Here is a 20,984-nt window from a genome sequence, read left to right as displayed (position 1 = left end):
CAGATGTCATCAAACGAAAACTCACCCTACGCCCTTAAGTCTATCCTTGAGAAGGATAAACTGAACGGTACCAACTTCATCGAATGGCACCGCAACTTGAGACTCGTTCTCACCATGGCTAAGCGCCTGTATGTTCTCGATGGACCTGTTCCATCCGAGCCTGAAAACAACACAGCCGCTGCTCGAAAAGCTCTTGACAAGCATAGGGATGACTCGGCTGATGTCTCCTGTATTATGCTAGCCACCATGACTTCTGAGCTCGCAAAGGGCTTAGAAGACTTTGGTGCCTATGAGATGCTGGAACAACTCAAGGGCATGTTCCAGAAACAAGCCCATCAGGAACGATTCGATACCATGAAACAACTAATTAGTTGCAAGATGGCAGAAGGGTCTCCCGTCAGTGCACATGTTCTTAAGATGAAGGGGCACATTGATCAGCTTAAGAAGCTTGATTATCCCCTGCCAGATGAAATGGCAGCGGATTTCATTCTCAACTCTCTCCCCAGCTGTTACGACCAGTTCGAAATGAATTTCAACATGAACGGCTGGGTAAAGACAGTGCCGGAGCTGCACAACATGCTCAAAACGGCTGAGATGAACGTTCCTTCTGGGACAAATCAAGTTTTGATGATCCGATCTGCTGGTGTAAAGAAGCCTAAACCCAAGAATCAAGGTTATAAGGGAAAAGGCAAGAAGAAAGTTACTGTTGCTGCCAAATCTGCCACCAACACTAACAAGAAAGTTGCAAAGGCACCACCGCCGCCTCCTGAGGAGCGCCAGTGCTTCAAGTGCAACAAGATGGGGCACTGGATGCGTAACTGCCCCGAGCATCTAGCTGAGATAGCAAAGAAGAAGGCCAATGGTGAAGGCACTTCTCGAGGTATTTCCATATACGTTATTGAACTTTTCATTGTCTCTAGCAACACATGGGTAATTGATACCGGATGTGGTTTCCACATCGTTAATGTCTTGCAGGAGCCTAAGAAGTGGAAGAAACTGAATAAAGGCAGCATGGAACTCATCGTTAGAGATGGGAAGAGAGTACCAGTTCTGGCAACTGGAGTTTTTCATTTTACTTGTCCATCTGGCCTAGTTTTTCCTTTGAATAATTGTTTGTATGCTCCTGGTTTGACCAGAAACATTATTTCATTTTCATTGTTGCTTGAACAAGGTTTTAAGTACGTTTTAAATGGCATTGTTATTTCTGCTTACTTAAACGATATCTTTTATTTTGAGGCTAAACCTCGAAATGGTATTTATGAGATTGATGTTCAACCAGATAATAACGTATATCATCTTTCAAAACGTATCAAGACTAGCATCAATGATACTTTTCTATGGCATTGCCGACTTGGCCACATAAGCAAGGCAAGAGTTAAAAGACTCCAATCCGAAGGGATTATTGAATCCACAGGACCGGACTCGTTTGATGATTGCGAATCTTGCTTAGCTGGCAATCGCCAAATACTCCTTCACTCATAAAAGTGAACGAGCAAGTGATCTGTTAGGACTCATACATTCTGATGTATGTGGACCTTTCAGAACCATGACTAGAAACCATGAAAGATACTTCGTTTCCTTTATCGATGATTATAGTCGATACGCGTATGTGTTTCTTATGAAACACAAGCACGAAACTTTTGAAAGGTTCAAAGAGTTTCAAAACGAAGTGGAAAAACAACTTGGTAAAACCATTAAAATGCTTCGATCAGATCGAGGTGGAAAGTATCTCAGCTCAGAATTCATCACTCATCTAAAAGAGCATGGAATTGTTTCACAGCTCACTCCACCTGTCACACCCCAACATAATGGCGGGAGCGAGAGGAGAAATCGAACTTTGCTAAACATGGTTCAATCGATGATGTGTAGAGCTAACTTGCCTCACTCCTTTTGGGGTTACGCCCTTATGACCGCCGCCCGCATTGTCAATGTAGCTCCAACTAAGAAGATAGACAAAACCCCATATGAGATATGGCACAAGGGAAAGAAGCCCAAATTGTCTTACCTTAGAGTATGGGGATGTGATGCTTACATCTCAAGTGAGTCTGATGACAAACTTGATCCCCGCGGCGTAAAAGTTGTTTTCGTCAGATACTATAACCAAAGCGGTTATTACTTCTTTCATCCTGATACAAATACGATTTCTATCAAGAGGAAAGGCCACTTCATTGAGGAGAATTTTCTCGATCAAGGAACTGGAGATAACATTGTCGATCTTGAAGAAATTCAAGAACCACAAACAACCGCTGAGGAAGTTGGAGCGTCTGATCAACAAGTTGTTGTGCTGACACATCAGACGTGAACACGAGCGTTCGCAGAAGTAGTAGGACTCTCGTACCAAATTCTAGATACTTATGGCATCTAGATGGTCCCGAAGTCTTATTAGTAGCCAAGTCTGGCAAAGAGCCTACTAACTACAAATCTGCTATCTTGGATCCGGAATCCGAGAAATTGAAAAATGCCATGAACGCCGAGATGCAATCCATGCAGGATAACCAAGTTTGGAACTTGGTTGAGCTACCCCCGATAGTCGGGCAGTAGGAAGCAAATGGATTTTCAAGAGAAAAACCGACATGCATGGAAATGTACAAACCTATAAGGCATGGCTAGTCGCGAAAGATTTTACTCAAACTCAAGGTGTTGACTATGATGAAACCTTCTCGCCCGTTGCTATGACTAAGTCAATAAGGATATTACTTGCCATAGCCGCGTACTATGACTACGAGATATGGCAGATGGATGTCAAAACCGCTTTTCTTAATGGACATCTTTCAGAAGATGTCTATATGGTTTAGCCTGAAGGTTTTGTCGATCCAAAATATCCTAATAGGGTTTGCAAATTGAATAAGTCCATTTATGGACTTAAGCAAGCATCTCGAAGCTGGAATCTTCACTTTGATGAGAAAATCAAAGAGTTTGGTTTTGTCAAAAATGAAGATGAGCCTTGTGTTTACAGAATGGCTAGTGGGAGCACTATATCATTCCTCATCTTGTATGTGGATGATATACTGATCATTGGAAAACAACATTCCTATGCTTAAGGAAGCTAAGCACTGGTTGGAATCTTGTTTTGCAATGAAAGATCTTGGAGAAGCCGCATATATTATGGGAATAAAGATCTATAGAGATAGATCTAAGCGGATTCTAGGGCTAAGTCAAAGTACTTACATAGACAAAGTAATGGCACGCTTCTCAATGGAAAACTCCAAGAAAGGAGTTGTTCCAATGACTAAAGGAACCGTGTTGAGCAAATCGCAATCTCCGGCAACGGACATTGAAACTAAGCATATGCAAGCAATTCCATATGCTTCTACGGTTGGCTCTATCATGTATGCTATGTTGTGTACTAGACCTGACGTCTCGTATGCCTTGAGCATGACCAGTCGTTTGCAACAGAGTCCTGGCATTGCCCATTGGACTGCTATAAAGAATATTCTAAGGTACTTGAATAGGACCAAAGATATGTTCTTGGTGTTTGGGGGAGTGGAAGAGGAGCTCACTGTAAGGTGTTACAGTGATGCTAGCTTCCAAACTGACTGAGATGATTCTCACTCACAGTCAGGTTTCGTTTTCACTCTCAATGGAGGAGCCATTTATTGGAAGAGCTCCAAGCAGAGTGTAGTGGCGGATTCTACCACCAAATCCGAATATATAGCTGCATCGGATGCTGCCAAAGAGGCTGCTTGGATGAAGAAGTTCATCACCGATCTCGATGTGGTTCCGAGTATTCGCAAACCAATCGAGGTGTTCTGTGATAACACAGGTGCTATTGCTCAGGCCAAAGAGCCCAGATCTCATCACAGAGCCAAGCACATTCTAAGGAAGTTCCACCTCATACGGGAGATACTGGAACGAGGTGACATCATAATAAGCAAAGTAGACACAGATCAAAACCCAGCAGACCCGTTCACTAAGCCGATGACTCAGGACAAGCATGACCAACACAGGGATGCTATCGGTCTTAGATTAGCTAGTAATTTGTTTTGATTTAGTATTTTGATGTATGAACATTTAAACAGTTATACTTTTGAGTTCACTTTTGATTTAATAGTTAAATGCAAACGTTGAATATTATAACTGTGTTCATTTTAATACGTTTAATCCATGAATATTGTATTCTAAATTATCCGTAGTCGGTCAGACTCGTGGGAGTGATTCTGAATTAAGACTATTCTGACTTTGGACTCAAAGGGTTGACTTCCAAACTCACAGACCTCATTAAGAATGACGTTGGATGTAACTCGCATTAAATCATCTTCATGGATCTTAGTCATAAGATGCATTTGATATTGGTATGCTTATTTAGTATCCTTAGACCTGAGATACATATTAGAACTTTCGTTTACTAAAGTTATTCTTTGATCAGTGTCAAACGCTGTCGCGTAACTGCCAGTCATAAAGGCATTGGTTGGGAGTATTCTGAAGTTCAGTGGGAGTTGTATGTAATCAAGGTGGGATTCTGTACTCTTACATGATATGTAACAGTTAGACATCTTGGCGCCTTCGTTGATTCAAACTGGTAAAGTGTGAGGCCTCACCCAAACTTACTGTGTGTTTGATTGGACCACTTTGACTCGAGAACGAAAACGATAATGATTGAACGCCATATGAGATTGATTTGATCCATGTCTCATTGTTCAATTGGTGTCTTATACGGAAATGATAGATGACAACGATTACTATATTTTCATTATCTTGCAATAGTGTATTCCAAGATCCTTTGGTTAATGAATTTAAAATGTCATAACCTGTCAGGGGCAGCCATGTGTAGCTAGAGCACCGCTGGTTGTCTGCGTTGTGAAACTTAACCGAATCCGTCCAAGTGGGAGACTGTTGGAATTATGGACCGGTTCGCTTGAGTCAACGCGGCTGACCGGGTTATGACCCGTAAGAGTTACACCTTGGGCAACGAACATAAAATCCGCTTAAATGAGTTAACCGGTATTGACGAGTAATTAACGGGATTATTATTTATACTATTTATAAATAATAATCTCCTAAAGTTTATTTATTGGATAAATAAACATGGACCGGACTTTTAAACGAGTTAGAATTTTGGGCTTGATTAATATTTATTAGCTTATATGATAATAAATATTAATGAATATATATTTAATAAAAAAAAGCTAGGCCCATCTGGCTCTCTCTCGTTTATACATATGCATATGACTCCAAAGGGTTTGGAGGTGAGAAAAAGTGCAGCAGCCGCAAACACATTAACGATATATATATATATATATATATCTATATATCGTTTCTTTTACGGTAACCATAAGGGCTGACGTCGCCGCCTCCTTAAGCCGCCGACCAACACCGCGTAGTGTCGCAAGCTGCCGCTGTCCCATCCGAACTCCACCGATTGGACCTGCCGTTGTCGCCGAACCTATTCGCCGCCACCGCAAGCCGGGTTGTCTCGGTTCGTCACATAGCAACGTTCGTTGAACCTCGGTATCTCAACCGGTTAATCATTAACCGAGGTATTATTTATCTCATCGGTAGTTAACAATATATCGTATATTATTACTCGTACTCGTATCGTGTGTAACCGGATCCTGTACGGTTCCGTTTTTGGTGATTACTCGTTTTGTATTCCGCTGCGTATTCATCATTAATATGATTAATAATTATAAAACCTATTTATTAAAACCGGGTTTAAAAGTTAAACCGTTGACTGATCACCACTGGAACCCAACAACCCTGTCACCCGACCATTGACGTGGTCGTATGAACTCGCATAACCATTCCTTTGGCTGCAATCCCGGTCATCTAATCGAGCGAACATCAATCTTCCTTGATCTTCTTTTGTTCCCAAATCAAAACACAAGTACATCGCTCAAATCCATGGTCAATACATAACTCGTTCAACCCGTATAAAAACACACTCCGATTAAACCGACTCGTCCAATCCAAATAATAATTGTTAAACCAACTTGTTTACCCCAAAAGAACCAAATTTTGAATTAAACCGGCTTGTCCAACCCAATTTTCCGATCACAACTTGATCGATAAAACTTGTTCTTAGATCACGACTTTGATCAAACACAAAAACGAGTCTCAAACAAACTTCACCAAAAATCCGTACACGAAAGCCTACTTGCTCGCAACACGAACCTGGTCACCAAACCTGCTCAATCACAACCCGTCCTACAAACCTTTTACCCTGGATCGTTTGGCAACTCAACTTGCTGAGTTTTATTTTCAGTTTCTTATTGTTGCCTTTAAAAGATAAGAAACAAAAATCAAACTTCTTTATATATTATTCCTTTACTTCAAATATTTCCTTTTACGTGGCCTATTGTCACCTTTTGACTTTTGTAAGAACCTTATAGTCATAAAACCCGTGACCTTGTACGTGACCACAAAACCCAAAAGAAAAACGCAAAAAACGAAAACAGAACTGTCACCCCGCAAACTCAATCTCTTGCCGGAAACCGCTTTCCGCACAACAAACCGATTACCTTGAAGGAACCTGCTCGTTCTCCAAGTTCACCACCCTGATTCGGAAACCCAACTTGGTTCCGATATGCGCCGATGATTATAACCACTGCTCGCCGCCGCCGAACACTTTTAGCCGACCGAACACCCGATCGAATTCTAATTTGTTTCCGAGTTGTCGCCCTACAAACAACCTACTCGTTGTCTGCCGTTAGTGTAGGAACCGAATTTGTGAATTGAGTAAATAAACAGAAAATTAACAAACAGTTTTATTACTCATACAATACAATACAAGAATCTGAAATACAATACAGAATCAAGGAAATAAACCAAATACAATACACAAAAAAAACGGTTTGGCTGAGGATCGTGTTGAACACGGGGCTCTTAAAACAATATTTCGAGTCTCCCAAGAGAACTTGTTGTTTCCCAGGGTACAACAGCCGGAGCAGTAGAACTGCCGGAGTTAACCATAAACCTGAAAAATGTTCGAATAAAAGAAACCAGAAATGTAGAAGAAGAAGTTGGAAAAACCTTGCAACAATGCTTGTGTTGTGTGTAAGGTTTGGTGTGTGTTGCAACTTAGTTTACCTCTCTATTTATAGAGGAAAAACAAGGCACAAGTTTTTCATCCCACCAATGTGTGATACACCACTATAGTATTTTCTTTCAAATACACACAATCACACATCGATATCTCATTCATCAATGTCTACTAGTGTGCATTTGTTGTGTCATAACAACTTACTAATGCACACGTAACAAATTTTCCAACAATCCCCCACATGAATGGAAATCGATTCTTCGAAGTAAGTTTCAGCAGTTGAGTATTGCCGGATAGGTAGGTGTTACCCTTTGAACCTTCCGTTGTGAAGCATACTTAGCCTCCTAGCGGTTTGTAGTCGCGATGACTTTGAACAGACCCCCATTTGTGTAGACGACAATATTCCTTCACACAATACTCTCCCTGGTTTGGTCAACCCCTCATTCTTGTGTCCGTTATGGTCATGGATCATGGTCCTGGTTCTGCGAGAGCTCTAGGAAATTGCGCCTCCCCACAATTCCATTTGAAGCGACCAAACTTTTCTCTAACATAGGTGATTCCCATGAATCATTAAAAGCATAATGGTTATTTCACTTAACCTTAATATGCTTAACCTCTCCCAAATGTCACTGGTTTTAGGGTACTCTCCTAGGAGAAAGGACTAGGAAGTTCAAGACTCCCTTTGGTTTTGGGGTACTCCCCCACAGTGACTGCCTCTGGTCATATGATTAAGTTTGCCTATTGAACTTAGCTCTTGGGATCTCCAGTCTGCTAAGTTAGGTTTCCCTCATACTTCCTTTATCGCGGGCTTTAGTCCTATTCCTCTCGACAACTTATAAAATTTATCCGTGCTTAAGCCTTTTGTTAACGGGTCTGCAATGTTATCTTCTGACCTCACATGGTCAATCGTGATAACACCCGTTGACAGTAGTTGTCTTATCGTGTTATGTCTACGTCTCATATGCCTTGATTTGCCATTATACATTGAACGTTGAGATCTACCAATTGCAGACTCACTGTCACAGTGTATGCAAATTGCCGACAACGGCTTTGGCCATTGTGGAATGTCTTCCACGAATTGACGTAACCATTCTGCCTCTTCCCCAGATTTGTCTAAGGCAATGAATTCAGACTCCATTGTGGATCTAGCAATTACAGTTTGTTTGGATGATTTCCAAGATATTGCTGCCCCACCAAGTAGGAACACGTACCCACTTGTTGATTTGGAATCTTTCATATCCGAAATCCAGTTCGCATCAGTATACCCTTTGATCACAGCTGGATGGTTGGTATAATGCAAACCATAGTCTCTTGTGTATCTTATGTACCTAAGCACCCTTATAATAGCTTTCCAATGTTGAACACTTGGATTGCTAGTATATCTACTTAGCCTACTCACCGCGTATGCTAAATCGGGTCTCGTACATGTCATGAGATACATTAGACTTTCAATGATTCTTGAATACTCTAATTGAGAAACCGGCTCAGCTCTATTTTTACATAGATGTAGAGTAGTGTCAACAGGAGAACGAGCCACTCGCTTGTCTTCCTTGTTGAATTTTTCAAGAATCTTGTCGACATAGTGTGCTTGACTCAAAGTAAGACCTTCTTTGGTTTTAATGATTTTTATTCCAAGAATAGTATCAACTAAACCCATGTCTTTCATGTCAAATCGTGCCTTTAACATGTCTTTTGTAGATTGAACCATTTTATCATTACTCCCAATGATAAGCATGTCATCCACATAAAGGCATAAAATAACATAACCTCCATTTGTGTTTTTAACATAAACACATTTATCACACTCATTAATTTTAAAACCATTGCTAATCATGACTTGGTCAAACTTTTGGTGCCATTGTTTTGGAGCTTGCTTCAAGCCATACAAAGACTTGATGAGTTTGCATACTTTTCCCTTTTGACCAGGGGCGGAGAAACCCTCAGGTTGCTCCATGTATATCTCTTCTTCCAAATCACCATTTAGAAAAGCCGTTTTTACATCCATTTGGTGCACTTCCAAGCTTCGTAAAGACGCGATTGCAAGCACCAACCTTATAGAGGTTATACGTGTTACAGGTGAGTAAGTATCAAAATAGTCTAGACCTTCCTTTTGTCTAAAACCTTTGATCACTAGCCTCGCCTTCTATTTATCAATACTTCCATCGGCTTTCATCTTCTTTTTGAATATCCAACGATATCCAAGTGGTTTGCAACCAACTGGAAGATCTACCAATTCCCAAGTATGATTTTGTAAGATCGAATCAATTTCATTCTTGATTGCTTCTTTCCATTGAGGTCCTTCAGGTGAGGTCACCGCTTCATGGTAGGTATTAGGTTCACCTTCAACCATAAAGCTTACGAAGTCAGGACCAAAGGATTTTGCAACCTTTTGTCTTTTGCTTCGTCTTAAATCACCATCCTCAGTGTCAGGCCGTTCATGTGTTCCTTCATGAACCAAGTCGTCATTTTGTGTTGACGAGCTTGCACCTACATCATTCGCTCATGATGATGAGGCCTCATGTGTGTGTCCTAACTTAGGAAACACGTGTTCAAAATACTAGACAGTATTGGGGCTCACTTCCATGAAAGTGTTTACGTGTACATTTGGATTTTTGGATTCATGTACCAAAAACCAATGTGCACTACTATTGTGAGCATATCCAATGAAAATGCAATCAACAGTTTTGGGACCAATCCTAAGAGCTTTAGGAGGTGGTACGGTGACTTTAGCTAGGCACCCCCACACTTTCATGTATATGTACGAAGGTTCTCTTCCCTTCCATAACTTATAAGGAGTCTCGTCCCTATTCTTGAGAGGTATCTTATTTAAAAGACAATTTGCCGTTAAAATGGCATCCCCCCCCCACATGTCATGGCTCACCCCAGAACTAACCAACATGGCATTCATCATCTCTTCAATGTACAGTTCTTTCGTTCCGCCATGCCATTTGATTGTGGAGAATAAGTAGGGGTTAATTCATGTATTATGCCACTTTGTGCGCATAAATCCGCAAATGGTGAAACGTATTCACCTCCTCGATCGCTTCTCACACGTTTAATTTTCTTGTTAAGTTGTAACTCAACTTCATTTTTAAACAAGATAAATTTTTCTATTGCTTCATCTTTACTTTTAAGTTATTATACATAGCAATATTTTGAGCAATCATCAATAAACGTAATGAAATATTTGTTTCACCCTCTTGTTGGGCACATTTTTAAATTGCATACATCGGTGTGAATTAAATCAAGTGTTTCGGTTATTCTTTCAATCGATTTGAAGGATGATCTTGTAAGTTTGGATTCAACACATGATTCGCATTTCGAGTTTGTATCAATGTGGAATGTTGGTATGCTTTTTAATTTAATTAAACGACGAAGTGAATTGAAATTTACATGTCCTAATCTACCATTCCAAACAATTGAATTTAAAGACTCAGTAATATAAGCAAAAGTAGATGCCTTATTCATTTCATTTCCAATCACGGTTACATCAAGTTTAAACATACCATTGAGGGCATAGCCCTTACCAACATACATTCCACGCTTAGTCAAGACAAACTTGTCCGACTCAAACACTAAACGAAAACCAAACTTATTAAGCAACCAACCCGAAACTAAATTCTTATGAATTTCGGGCACATACAAAGTGTTGCTCAAAGTAAGCTCTTTTCCCGAAGTCATCTTCAAGATCACATTCCCTTCACCCTTGATGTCGGCTGTTGCTTGATTCCCCATAAACAAATTAGCATCACTAGCAGCCTCCTTAAAGGTGCTAAAGAGGGTCTTGTCACCACACACATGACGGGTCGCACCCGTATCAATGAACTATCCTTGAGGTTTGTCCCCTACAAGATTGATTTCTTCAATCATTGTCGAGAGCTCGGTGATCATTGCCACCAACGGTTCACCATTTTCATCCACCATATGCGCACACTCACGCTTAGGCTTCTTGCATTGGTTCGCACGATGGCCATTCTCATTACAATTGTAACAAACACCTTGGAAGTTTGAAGATTGAGGTTTCTTTTTCACAACCTCCTTCTTCGGTCCAAGGTTCACCGTTACCTTTCCCTTATTCATTTTACCCTTACCCTTATGCCCCCCCCCCTAGTAGATTGTCCAAGTTCAACCATGTTGGCCTTAGCCATTGGCTCCACACGAGCTGATTTTTGAGCCATTTTATTGTCTTCTTCAATTCGAAGACGAACAATTAATTCATCAATAGTCATCTCCTTTCGTTTGTGCTTAAGATAATTCTTAAACTCAACCCAACTAGGAGGCAACTTTTCAATTATGGCTGCAACTTGGAACGTTTCACTAAGTGTCATACTCTCGGCATGAATTTCATGAAGTATAACTTGTAGTTCTTGGACTTGGGTGATCACAGTCTTGGAGTCAACCATTTTAAAGTCCAAAAAACGGGCCACAACAAATTTCTTTGTTCCCGCATCTTCGGTTTTATACTTCTTGTCTAAAGACTCCCATAGTTCTTTGTCAGTCTTTATCCCACAATAGACGTTATACAATGGATCCGCCAAACCATTGAGCACGTAATTGTGACATAGAAATTCAGAATGTTTTCAAGCGTCCAAAGCACTCACACTTTGGGCATCATCTTGGGCAGTGGGTATGGGGGCTGTTTTCTCCAAGAACTGTGCTAAGTTCAAGGTTGTAAAGTAGAAAAACATTTTCTGCTGCCACCTCTTAAAGTGGACACCCGTGAACTTTTCGGGTTTTTCAGCATGGTTAGCCATTGTGGTCGCTCCCACATTGGCTGGGGTGGTCAAATGGACAGCAGGGGTAGCATTAGAAGTGTTTGGGGTTGGTCCTGTCATTCTTGCACACAGAAAACAGACCAAGTTAGTAACTTATAAAAAAAAATTCAGAAAATTCTGAAATTTGCCAGATAAATTTATCCCGTGCGAGATAGCTTTATCTCGTGCGAGATAACAAAACCAGCCCAAAAAGGAGCCTTTTCTGATTTCAGAATGCTAAACCAAGAACGAATCTGTCTAAGTCCAACTTTGAAGATCCAATTCTTGATTCTGAGACCAAAACAGAAAAGAAAAACTGTTTTTAAAACATATACTATTTTGAAACAAAACTGGTTTAGATCAAAATAGAATAGTTTCTGAAAATTTAAACAAAGTTTTCACGATAAGCTATCTCGTGCTAGATAGCCAAAAACAGCCCAAAAAGGAGCCTTTTCTGATTTCAGAATGTTAAACCAAGAACGAATCTGTCTAAATCCAACTTTGAAGATCCAATTCTTGATTCTGAGACCAAAACAGAAAAGAAAAAACTGTTTTTAAAACATATGCTATTTTGAAACAAAACTGGTTTGAATCAAAACAGAATAGTTTCTGAAAATTTAAACAAAGTTTTCACGAAACGGTTTTAAAAATATTGTTTTAAGATTGTAGGAACCGAATTCGTGAATTGGGTAAATAAACAGAAAATTAACAAACAGTTTTATTACTCATACAATACAATACAAGAATCTGAAATACAATACAGAATCAAGGAAATAAACCAAATACAATACAAAAAAACGGTTTGGCTGAGGATCGTGTTGAACACGGGGCCCTTAAAACAATATTTTGAGTTTCCCAAGAGAACTCGTTGTTTCCCAGGGTACAACAGCCGGAGCAGTAGTACTGCCGGAGTTAACCGTAAACCTGAAAAAGGTTCGAATAAAAGAAACCAGAAATGTAGAAGAAGAAGTTGGAAAAACCTTGCAACAATGCTTGTGTTGTGTGTAAGGTTTGGTGTGTGTTGCAACTTAGTTTACCTCTCTATTTATAGAGGAAAAACAAGGCACAAGTTTTTCATCCCACCAATGTGGGATACACCACTATAGTATTTTCTTTCAAATACACACAATCACACATCGATATATCATTCATCAATGTCTATTAGTGTGCATTTGTTGTGTCATAACAACCTACTAATGCACACGTAACAAATTTTCCAACAGTTAGTTAACACTTGCACTCCGATCGCCGACTCGTAACTCCGTAGCCGTCGATCACCGTTAACTCAATTATCGATTTCTTGAACTTGGCTCTGATACCAATTCAAGTCCCGTATCGATAATCAACACACGAATATTAAACGAATAACTCTCGTTTATATTAATCAGAAAATCTCACTCAAAAAACTGATTACAATCTATCAAACACCCTAACTCAGTTTGACTCTTGATGAACCCTGACTCGGTTACACCAAACTCACCACCTCTAATGTCTAACCATAACTCGGTTTATATAGACTAACATAACTTGCTAGCCAAGACATTACCAGCTATAATTACAATACAATTAGGAAACATAACCAACTATGACCAGCTTGTCAACATTAGTCTCTCAAGTTCACCGACTTGTGACTTGGAGTCCGAAATTACTTCCAACAACCCGGGAGGTTTTGTGTGTGTGTATGTGTGTGTGTGTGTGTGTGTGAGAGAGAGAGAGAGAGAGAGAGAGAGAGAGAGAGAGAGGCGTGGGGCTGCTCGCAAAACTAATTTCTAGTAGATCGATGTGAAAGAAGGATAATGTCCGGGGAGTGTTTATCGATAAAGATGGCCTTAGAACTTATAAGGTATTAGTTAGGTTAAAGTTTTTATGTTATCATTATATATTTTTATTCGAACAGTAACACGTCGCGCCCCGTCACCCCACTCAGGTCAACTATGTTGACATGATCGGGATCCACGCTGGCATCCGAGTTTGGCTTGGCGTTCTCGGTAAATCCCGGCCAGTTGGCTCACCCCGCCCGAAGGCACGGAAAATTTTAATGCTCTGGTAAAATCCGGTCGGAATCAGGATTCGAACCCGGGACATCCGGGTAATCCATCATGTTCCTGGCCATTGGTGCAAGTCCCGCTAATTATCGTTATATGAAAATAAAAGTACATTTAAATTTGAATTAAACAACATTTATTAATAAAAATATGTGTATCTTCTACATTTACTTTTTTGCATGATTGTAGGCGTGGTTGATGACTTGATGAATAACAACATTATGTTGATGACTTTATGAATGACAATACTTCACTAATTTTATTTAAATAATTTTCTAAGATGATCAATATATATTTAACTTAAACTCGTGAGGTCACAAGTTGTGACAAAAATAGGAGCCTAACAAAAACAAAATATACTTTTGACGTGACACAAAAACAAAGTCAGAGATATTTGCAAATTCTCAATACCTAGGTTCAAAATAGTGAAATACCCATCTAGATTCCAATAATATCCATTGGTTGCATTGTGGGGCTCAATTATCTTTACTCACTTTTCTCTACTTGATAACATCTAATATCTTTTTCTCAAATTATAAAAAAATGCTCTTGGTAACACTTTATCTTAATCTTTAATTTAATAATTTATATTCCTCAAATCATATATATATAATTTTAATACTTTTTAATAGGGTCATGAACAATCTATGAGAACCCCTTAAAATTTTGAGGCTTGGGACGAGTAAAAAATAAACTCTTAAAATCACGTTCTCAAGTATGTAAATAGATACTTTGAGAATTTTACCAATAAGATTATCTTTCAAAAGCTCAAAACAGACAAATAATAATAAACATGTAACTAAACTTACTCATATAAAACATAAACGAAAGTTTTTGTTATAAAAAAAAAAGAACACTAATTGTGGGACCAAAGAGTCATTTTGGTAGCTTCTGTGTTAAAACAAAATTATATATAAAATATAAATTTTATTTTTTATAATAGTTATGGGTCTCTAAAGAGAGTATGTCTGGATCCGTCGTCCTTCTCTTAGGTCGGGCCTGGTTTTAAAGGTTTAATGTAGTAGAAAGAATGTTCTTTCAATAAAGTTATAATAAAGTTTTGTAATATGATGTAGTGGTTCTTTGTAGAGATTGTGCCTTGAAAATTCTACTAGGTGTGATAAAAATTGCTCATCTTGATAAAAAAAAACGGAAATACTATTATTTTTTAATTAAACTAAATATCTTCTAATTCAAAGTTAATGTTGAAACCTGGTTATTATTATTATTTTATAGAGTAATTCTTATTAAAAAATACACAATTTTGAGTGTGATGCATATACAAATTCATATTTCGTAAGTATATAAATTCTGATATTTATTAAAGGGTATATTTAGGTATCTAATGATAATATTTTGACTTTAAACCGACTCGAGTAGCTCGCAAGCGGCTTGCCTCATTTGTACATTTACAAGTAGAGGCGCATAAAAAATCCGTTTCCGAACGCGACCACACATACCCGGAGTCGGTTCCACTCTACCTCGTCCAAGCCCGGACCCAAATCACACGAAACTACCCAAAAGCATACTTGAGCCTACCTAGTTCTTGACTTTGTTGACCAAAACCAGTCCGGGACCGAGTTCTCTACCTTAGAGGTGCACATAATACCCCGCTCCAGGCCGATTCGGTGTACCCGACCCATAACCGGTTCCTACTCGTACCCGCGGGTACGACCTGTTGTGGGTTTCTCCCCGGGCCTGTATCTAGAATTGGACCCGCGGAAAATGGTTCCACTTTTATCCGGTCAAATACCATATTATACCCGACACGGTTTTAACTTTTATTGACCATACCTGGAACCAGTTCTTAGCCAGTTCCGATTTCCAAAAATACCCCGTTGTGCACTTTTACTCAACCTTTTGAGTCCTTGATCCCTAACTCTTGCACCGAAGCCCATAAACGTTAGTGGATTAATCATTTAGCTGTAAAGTTGGGTTTGAGCCCAAAACAACTTGGGCCTGATGTATCTTTGCACTTTGGTTAGTAAATCACAATATTAATTAGGGTTACGAGTTCAAAAGATTTAACATTAAATCAATTAAGTCGATCACCGTGATATCGATTGAATTAACCTCAATGGCAGATGTTGTTAATGAAGATGTTCTTGAGCAAATACTAGTAGCATTAGATGCAAACGACCTCATTCGTTTACAAGAGCGTGTGTAAGTCATGGTACTCATTAATCACAAGTCCTCGTTTCGTTAAGCGTCATCTTAATCATAGTTATAACAAAGATTACTCCAACAAAAAACTTGGTCATAGAAGAATTTGTTTATCGATTGATTCCAAATCCGTTAATCTTGTTGGTTCTTCCAACGGCTTGGTTTGCATGGAATATTTTAGGGCTAAGCTTATAGTAGGCAATCCGTTAACTAGAGAGGTAAAACAACTGACATATCCCCCGTATATTGGTGCGCCATCATATTGGAGTTTTGGTTATGACTCATACACTGATGATTACAAAGTCATTGTAGGGACATGGAAACGCAATAATCAAATATGTTTTCGGTTATTGAGTTTGAAATCAAATGCATGGAGAGATGTTGGCGAAGAGAACCCTAGATTCATTTATAATAAGGTTGGCGTCTTATGCAATGGTGCACTTCACTGGATTGTATGGGAATGGTTTAATTCTATCTTTTGATTTATCTAAAGAGGAATTTAAAGAAATTCACATACCCGATTATGTATGTTCTACATGTATTAAACTGGGAATTATAAATGAATGTTTGTGCGTATATGCAGGTTCTTTTGACGATGGTCTATGCGTATGGTTAATGAAAAAGTACAATGTAAAAGAGTCGTGGGAACTGATAAAAATGTTGCGTGATGTTGAAATTTACTATGATATTGTACACACGTTGAGATTGGGATCGCCCAAGGATAATGGTGCATTTTGGGTTTCCCATGCTTCAAAACATCCCTGGTCGAAGCATATTAGTAAACCTGTATTTGTGCAGAGCCTTCTCTCCCCATCATAATGCACAACAACTGCGAAGGTTGGTTTGTATATATTTTTGTTTCTTTTTTCACATGATATGGTATAGCATAGTGTATAATTTACTTATCTTCTTGGTATGTCTCATACACGTTCCAATCTTGCGAAATATTTAAAACTAATCCAATACTCAGCTCAATATCCGTTGGGATTCAGTTATGCCCGTCCCAGATGCTTCGTAAGGTTTACCTATCGGGCTTAGGTTTTTTTCTTTCTTTCTTCTTTTTTTTTGTTTTTTTTCCCAATACCTAGGTATGTAAGTTCTTGTAAATAACCTTGGTCTTTCACTCACTTACCTTTGTTAATGTTTCAGTTGACAAGGGTTGATACTGGAGGACTAATTAAGTGCCAATGCATTTGGATGATACAAGTGATTCTTCATAGTTTTATTTTGCTACTTTCTAGTAATTCTTGTCTTTGATGATAAGAAAGTGGTTGATAACTTGATATACTTTTTATCTTGGTGAAGAAACACTAAGTGAACCCTGGGCAGATTATAGATAATCTGGGGGTTAAGTAATGTTTCCCACGAGGATGAGGTTCAGCAGAGAAGATTGTTCTTCAGATGACCTGCAAAACAGACACCGTAAGCTCGTCACTGAGAAGGGGGGGGGGGGGTTCCTCCTTGTGACCACCCTCCGGCGTGAGAATCAGACTAGATTGCTCTGAATATAAGTGTATATTAAGAGATTGCTAGATAGGATGAGATATCAGATGATCCCCTTACCATTCCAAGGTGTTGGAGTATTTATAGCCGAAGGTAGGTTTCCTAGAAGGTACAGCCGGCTGAATAGTATTCCTGTTCCACCAACAGTGGACTACGCACAGGCCATGCTGGTTGGTGGATAGGCTACGGCCGACAGTAACAAGGTCGGCTGTACACTGTTCCTTTACTGCCGGCTACGCACTGTTCCACCAACTGTAGGCTGCGCATGTCCCATCGTAAGGGTTGGTGAGTAGGCAGCGGCTAATAGTGACAAACAGTACTAGAGGGTGCTCCTCCTCGTACTGTTGTCGGTGAGCTGTCACCCTGTGATTGGTTCATGAGCTGTTCTGGTCAAATTGTCTGTTCTGCCCGTACCTTAGTAGGTATAGTACAAAAGATCTTCCAGAAGCATACGGACTGGCTCATTTAGGCGGGAGTATTCCCGCCTTGCTCATTCCTTCATGTGACTACTGAAGTAGCTAGTGCCTTGTGCGTGTAGCTTTGCTGTTAGTGCGGGTAGCCTTCCCTGATGGCTTGTATCCGCAACTGCGGGAACAGGCGGGGTACTTCACCATTGGGAGGCTTTCCCTGCGGGTACAGCTGGCGTACTGCGCGTAAGGTTTTCTCTGAGCATGGTGGGTCCTGCGGGAGCAGTTGGTCGTTGCGCAGACGTCCCTGTTCAAGGTGAGTCTTGCGGGTCAAACTGGGCTCTGCTGGGACCTACCTCTTCACTTGGTTTAGTTCTAATCATATATTTTCAGTTTATGTTGAATTATTATGATGATTAATATACATGGAGTGTGTGCCTAAAAAGCTTCTTATACATGCTATATATACATCATGGTTATTTTTGATTGAACTATGGACGTGCAGAAAATCCGTAAGAAATGCATGTTTCTGAGAGGTGTGCGTGAGTTGGTTTTGTGCTTAAACCAAATTAATAATTAAAAGTTCAGTTTCTTTTTAAAGCTATTTGGTTTCGACTTTTTTTCTCTGTTTATAATGAGTTTAATTTTTTTAATTTTTTGGTTGTCATTTGGGCATGAAGTTTTTATAACCAAATTTAATAAAACCTTTTTATACGTTTGCTTAGAAAGAAGAAAAACTGTAGTAATTTTGTTCTTACTTGTTTGGGTTGGTCAAATTTCATATGAATTTAAAATTTTTGAGAAGTTCGTTGATGATGGGTGACAGGCGCGCGCACACATAGAAACATATAGTTTCAATAATTTTTAACGAGATTTTATGTTATAGAAAAAATTAATGTTCTTTAACAAAGTTTGTAATATGTTCTAGCGGGTTGTAGAGATTGTGCGCTAAAGATGCTCTTAACTCTTAAGTATGTCAAAGAAAATTAATAAAGATAACGGAAATACTATTATTTTTTAATTAAACAAAATATTTTTTATTCTTTTAGTTATAACTTATTCAAAAAACACACAATTTTGAGTACGATGCATGTACAAATTCATATTTCACAAGTCAACAAATTCTGATAGGGGTTCTCTATGTGACCAACATTAGTAGGTTAATTTAGTTCTTACCGATTGAAAACGATTGAAACTATAAACCGAAGGCCTTACCGATTTTGATTAATGAGAAAAAAAATCAACACTTTAGGAATTTATTGAGATTCAAGTGTTATAGTCGTGGATCCAAAATACGAATTAGTCATAAGAAGTCGTCATTTGTTTGTGGTTAGTAGACATACAGACCTGAAAATATCCAAGAGCGACCCGGTTTTTAACTTTGTTGACCAAAACCGGGACAGAGTTTTTTGCCTATAAGTCCTTGACCAAAGCCAGTCCTGAACTGAGTTCGGATATGACCAGGTATTGGAAAATCAGGTATTGGCAATTCCCAGGTTGGGTGCGGTTCGGGTATTGTCTCTAAAAACCATATATGCACCCGTTTCGGGTTGGGCGTAGAACCATGTATTCTAAAACGAGTATTTTAATACCCTATTTCCAGGTATTGAACTAACCCTATATTCGATATTTTTCAGGTTTGGATTGGGTTTTTTAAGGGCTGCACTTTTATGGGGTATTTGCTTCAAGTATTTTTCGGGTATAAATCGGGTATTTGAAAAACCCAGTTTCGGGTATTGGAAAAACACGGTTCCGGTTATGTAACAGGTTCCGGTTTTTGGGTATCACCAAAATCGGGTCCGGTTCCAGGTACGAGTTTTGGTACTGAAACGCGTACCCTATCCGTACCATACAGGTAGGGTCGGGTACGGGATTGGGTAGTAAAACCCCGGGTATAAAAAACCACTTCGGGTTTTTTGGGGGTCAGGTTTTTGGTTCAGTTTTGATTTTCACCTCCAATCCTAACTCTTGTACCGAAGCCCATTAACATTAGTGGATTAAATTATAAAGTTGGGCTATAACCCTAAATACCTTGGGCCTGATGTATCTTTGCTTAGTAAATCACAAAAATAAGTTAAATAGGGTTAGGAAATCAAAAAAGATTAAAATATTAAATCAATTGATCCGATTGAGTTAACCTCAATGGCAGAGGCTGTTAATGAAGATGTTGTTGAGCAAATACTAGTAGCATTAGATGCAAACGACCTCATTCGTTACAAGAGCGTGTCTAAGGCATAGTACTCACTAATCACAAGTCCTCGTTTTATTAAACGTCATCTTAACTATAGTTATAACAAAGATTACTCCAACAATAAACTTTGTTATAGAAGAGTTTGTTTATCTACGTATTGTGGTTACGCTAATCTTCTTGGTTCTTCCAATGGCTTGGTTTGCATGGAATATTTTAGGGGTAAGCTTATAGTAGGCAATCCGTTAACTAGAGAAGTAAGACAATTGACATATCCTTCTTATAATATCGTTGGTGAACTGTTATGTTGGGGTTTTGGTTATGATTCGTCTAGAGATGATTACAAGGTCATTGTAGGGACTTGGAAAGACGGGAATCGACAATGGCCTTGTTTTTGGTTATTGAGTTTGAAATCAAATACATGGAGAGAAGTTAGCGAAGAGAAATATAGATTGATTCATAATAAGGTTGGCGTTTTATGCAATGATACACTTCATTGGATTGTATTCGATCAAAATTGTAATCGTTTAATTGTATCTTTTGATTTATCTAAAGAGGAATTTAAAGAAATCCAGTTACCTGTTAATGCATATTCTATAGGTGTTAACCTGGGAACTATAAAAGAATGTCTGTGTACATATGTAGGTTCTTTTGACGAGGGTATATGGTTATGGTTGATGAAAAAGTACAATGTAAAAGAGTCGTGGGAACTGATAAAGCTGTTGCCAAATGATGAAATAAACTATGATATTGTACACATGTTGAGATTGGGATCGCCCAAGGATAATAGTGCATTATGGGTGTCCCATGCTTCAAAACATCACCGGTCGAAGCATACTAGTGAACCTGTATTTGTGCATAGCCTTGTTTCTCCCTATCATAATGCATGATGACTGTGAAGGTCGGTTTTTTTATACATATATTTGTTTCTTTGTTCATATAATA

Source organism: Bidens hawaiensis, unplaced genomic scaffold, assembly GCF_021521415.1.
Source record: "Bidens hawaiensis isolate Kalapana, Puna unplaced genomic scaffold, B.hawaiensis_p1.1 tig00040002_1, whole genome shotgun sequence".
NCBI classification, from domain to species: Eukaryota; Viridiplantae; Streptophyta; class Magnoliopsida; order Asterales; family Asteraceae; genus Bidens; species Bidens hawaiensis.
Note: the sequence above shows the minus strand (reverse complement) of the source record.